The sequence below is a fragment of the Schistocerca nitens genome, chromosome 3 (genome assembly GCF_023898315.1).
Source record: "Schistocerca nitens isolate TAMUIC-IGC-003100 chromosome 3, iqSchNite1.1, whole genome shotgun sequence".
Lineage (NCBI taxonomy): Eukaryota > Metazoa > Arthropoda > Insecta > Orthoptera > Acrididae > Schistocerca > Schistocerca nitens.
The window spans coordinates 482,440,338-482,444,577 of record NC_064616.1 but is presented as its reverse complement, the minus strand read 5'-3'; the positions used below and the strand labels follow the sequence as shown (position 1 = coordinate 482,444,577).

General features: G+C 43.2%; 1 pseudogene; it reads right to left on the bottom strand.

Moving 5' to 3' along the window:
• Positions 1 to 3,734: 3,734 nt before the first annotated feature.
• On the bottom strand, positions 3,735 to 3,852 carry LOC126250342 (5S ribosomal RNA; annotated as a pseudogene).
• Positions 3,853 to 4,240: the final 388 nt, after the last annotated feature.

The following is a 4,240-nucleotide window of genomic DNA, read 5'->3' as shown; positions in this document are numbered from 1 at the left end:
ACTCTGCAAACCATTGTTATATGAGCGCGTAAGTAAGGGAAATACTATTTCCGTCTAATGTTGAGAAAGTTAATTCTCCTGTTGTTTTTCTATTTACTGTATGGCCTTCCGTTTTAAGTCTTTCCTTGCTTAACTTCCGTGGGTTTGCAGTTTCTACCTGTAGGTTCACGAACCATGTCGGATTTTTTGTTGGCAGCCGGGAGGTAGGTCAGCCTGTACAAATGCACCTTTTTCTGGTTCGAATATTTTTTGCAGCGGATCGTAATGTAAGCCTTTCCACGTAAGCAGGCTCTCACACAAGCAACTCAAAAGCATGCTGTGTTAGCCGAAACTTTTAAGTTCTAAAACTGATTGCCATTTTCGAGACTCTCAGTTTTCTTGTTAGTTCAGTTAGATGTGAAATTTGGAAACTGATATCCAGTGTGATTCAGCTGCTGCTACCCATGTCGTTATATGCAACCCACAATGTTATATATGGCCTTCAAAAAGCAAGCGCGAGATTTTCATATTCTCTCGCTCCCTACTCGCAGATCATTAGTCCTACAGAAATAATCATTCTTGTGGGAAATTTCGTGAGGTTCTATTTTGTACTGGGATACGTTTCCGCTGGAGGCAAAGGTTTTCGAGTTATTGAAGAAAAACGTACAACAGTGACCTTGAAATACACTTTCACCCCTCCCCCCAACCCATCCCTCACCAGTCAGCATTTATAGTATGTTGTTCGTGGCACTCCTTTCTACCACTGTACAAAAATTTACGACTACACGAACTGTTCCCGATATTTGACCTATTTGGTCTCTACTGCTTGGGCTATTAAACCAAGACCATAGTCGGGTGCTTCGTTAACAATATTAATTTAAGTGTGCTAGTGAGGATAGTGACAAAAAGACGACTTCTGTAAACGTTACGCCAAAACTAATTACGTTGACAATTCGACTCAATCTTAACCCTTATAAGTACAGCAGTTTCGTAATCAGAAGACCTGATGAATACGGCGATGTATCTGTTTATTTTATGCTGTTAAAATTCACAAAACTTTTAGATAAAATTTACGCAAACGCCACTTTCACCATTTGTCAGATTTCGACTGACACTGTGACGTAATAGGGCCAGTCGATGAGGACCAAAAAATGTCGAATGTGGGGAAATAATTCGTCCAATCGCAAATTTTTGTACAGTGATAGGTGGGGGTGCCATGAAGAACATACTATAAATCCGGACCGGTGGGGGCTAAGTCATTTTTATACGTTTTTCTTGAATAGCTCGAAAGTTACCGTCTCTAACGACAACGTATCCCAGAACAAAATTTAACTACATTAAATTTCCTACGAAAAGATCTTGATCATTTTTTTCTGTAGGATTAATAGTTTGTTTGTAGTGAGCGAGAGAATTTGAAAATATCGAGAGTGGTTTTTGAAGGCCAGGTTTTTATATTGTCGGTTGCATAAAATGACATCGGTAGGGCAGCTAAATCACCCTAAATGTAAAAATATAAATGCCCCTACTAAATTCTGTTTGCGGGGGGGGGGGGGGAGGGGGCTTCATGACTCGCGTGATTCCCCTACCTCCTATTTGGATCCACGCCTGAGCGCTACGATTTGTCGTCTCTCGGAGACTGTTTAACTTGTCAAGCGTTGGTAGAAAATCGTTACAGTAGTTGCATCTGCTAGTACATAAAACTAGCCAAAGACCGTAAAATGTTGGTATATTACGTAAATAATCATTTATCGGACATGAATTTTCTTCCCTAAAAGTAAAGTTTTTATAACAGTCTAGAAATGCCTCGTTAAGTGTCGTACCTTAGAGCGGGCGATCACAGTGGAATGTAAACTGTCAAATATCGGTACATAGGTTACTGAAAAGCGTTTCACACCAATGCCGTTCTATGAAGGAGAGATCTTCCGCCTTTGTCTGTGTACTCTCTCATCGAATTACTGCCACGCTGATTTATACGAACGTTCCTGGAAGAAAAACGTAAGAAATACTTGCTTCGGCTAAGATGCACTTACTGACATAAGCAATTTAGCGTCTTTTGTCCTAGCCACTTGAGCGTCAAGCATATATGGAAAGCAACATCGGTGAGAAACATGAGCGAAGTGGCAGTTTCTCTCCTGTTAGTAGTGAAGTCAGAAGCTGTAATAGGCTTCTGCTGCGGTCCGCTGTGGCTCCATCTCATGATGGACGTGAGGGTTGTCAGCCGCAGAGTGTGGGACGTGACATCAGCCAGTCATTTGCACGACCGTCAGTGTCGTTCTCTGCTCTTGTAGCTTGGCTGGGTGGTTTACGCACTATCTGATCAAAAGTACTGGGGAACCCCCATGTAATGAGGAATTCACCGGTAGATGTTACGAGACGCGAACCCGCCAGAACGGACGAGCAAGAAGTATAGTATTGTCAACAGAGAAGCAGTAGCATCAGAATGGGTCTATCAAGTGAGATCGGTGACTTTGAACGTGGACTAGTCAATGGATGCGATAAATCAATCATGAGTAACAAATCCAATATGAACAATTCTTCGCTACTAAAAGTGCCAAGTCGACTGTTGGTAATGTGAATCTGAGGTAGAAGCGCGAAGGTACAACCATAGCTAAACCAAGGTCAGGCACACCTTACGTACTACAGACGGACAGGGGCCAAAGTGCAGTGCGCAGGATGGTTGTATAAAATCACACGAAATCAACGAAAGGAATCACTCGTGAGATCTGAAGCGATAGCAGCAGTCCACGTAGCACAATGACTGTGCCTAAGAAGCTAAAAAGAGTGGGGTACAGTGGTAGAGCTGCTCCTCATACTCCACACATTTCTGTAGTAAGTGATAAGCGGTGTAAAGAGCGGCGCCAGTAGACAATGGATGGTTCGAAACAAATAAGATGGAGTGATACAGCACGCTATGCCTGTTGGCAATCCGGTGGAAGGGTTTGGGTTTTGCAAATGCTTGGGGGATTGGCGAATGTCTGGAGACATTAGTGGTTAAGTCAGTAGTTAAACTCGGATCATTAGGGTGTGGTTACCTATTTCACTTAAGAAAGTGACAAGTGCTGAAGGAAATCAACACATTTTACAGCATCGTCCAAGAATGGTTCAAATGACTCTAAGCACTATGGGACTGAGGTCATCAGTTCCCTAGACTTTGAACTACTTAAACCTAACTAACCTAAGGACATCACACACAGCCATGCCCAAGTCAGGATTCGAACCTGTGACCGTAGCAGCAGCGCGGTTCCGGACTGAAGTGCCTAGAACCGCTCGGTCACAGAGGCCGGCTTTACAGCACCGTGTACTGAGTACAGTAGAGTAATAGTTCGGAGACAATGTATCAGTATGAAAATGCAGCCAGTCATAAAGCAGCATCTGTGAGGCAATGGTCTGTGTGCAGTAACATTCCGAAAATAATGGACTTGCGTGCACTGAGTCCCGACCTGAAACACGTAGAAGACCTTTGTGATGATTTAGAACGTCCAACGTCACCACCTTCACTGGTTTCGGCTCTTGAGGAAGAAAAAGCTTCCATTCCTCCACATATGTTCAGATTAGCACTCCGTCTTCAGGCCAAGAGTGGCCTACCGGGACCATCCGACCGCCGTGTCATCCTCAGTAGAGGATACGGATAGGAGGGGCGTGGGGTCAGCACACCGCTTTCCCGGTCGTTATGATGGTATTCTTGACCGAAACCGCTACTATTCGGTCGAGTAGCTCCTCAGTTGGCATCACGAGGCTGAGTGCACCCCGAAAAATGGCAACAGCGCATGGCGGCCTGGATGGTCACCCATTCAAGTGCCGACCACGCCCGACAGCGCTTAACTTCGGTGATCTCACGGGAACCGGTGTAATCACTGCGGCAAGGCCGTCGCCTACGTATGTTCAGATACCTAACTGAAACTGTAGCGTAATGGGTAAGAGCAGAGGTTTCGAATTTTCGGTCTCCATGGTCAAATTTAATCTTACATTGTTGTTGTTTTCGTTTGTTGTCGAGGAAGAAGGTGACAATCAATGATATCAATATTTTTTGTGGCATTGAGTACAACGAAATTAATTGCAAAAGAAATACGCATTTGAAATCTTATTAAAATTGATTTTATTATAACAAATCTTACATAATCTTGTTTAATTAGCAATAATTGAATATGAAGAACATATATTCTAGCATGTCAGCTTTTGCTTCGATTTTTACTTTTATGCTTCAAGAGGACCAGTGTATTTTCAAGAGTGATAGCTACCATAAAAATGCTCACAGCATAAA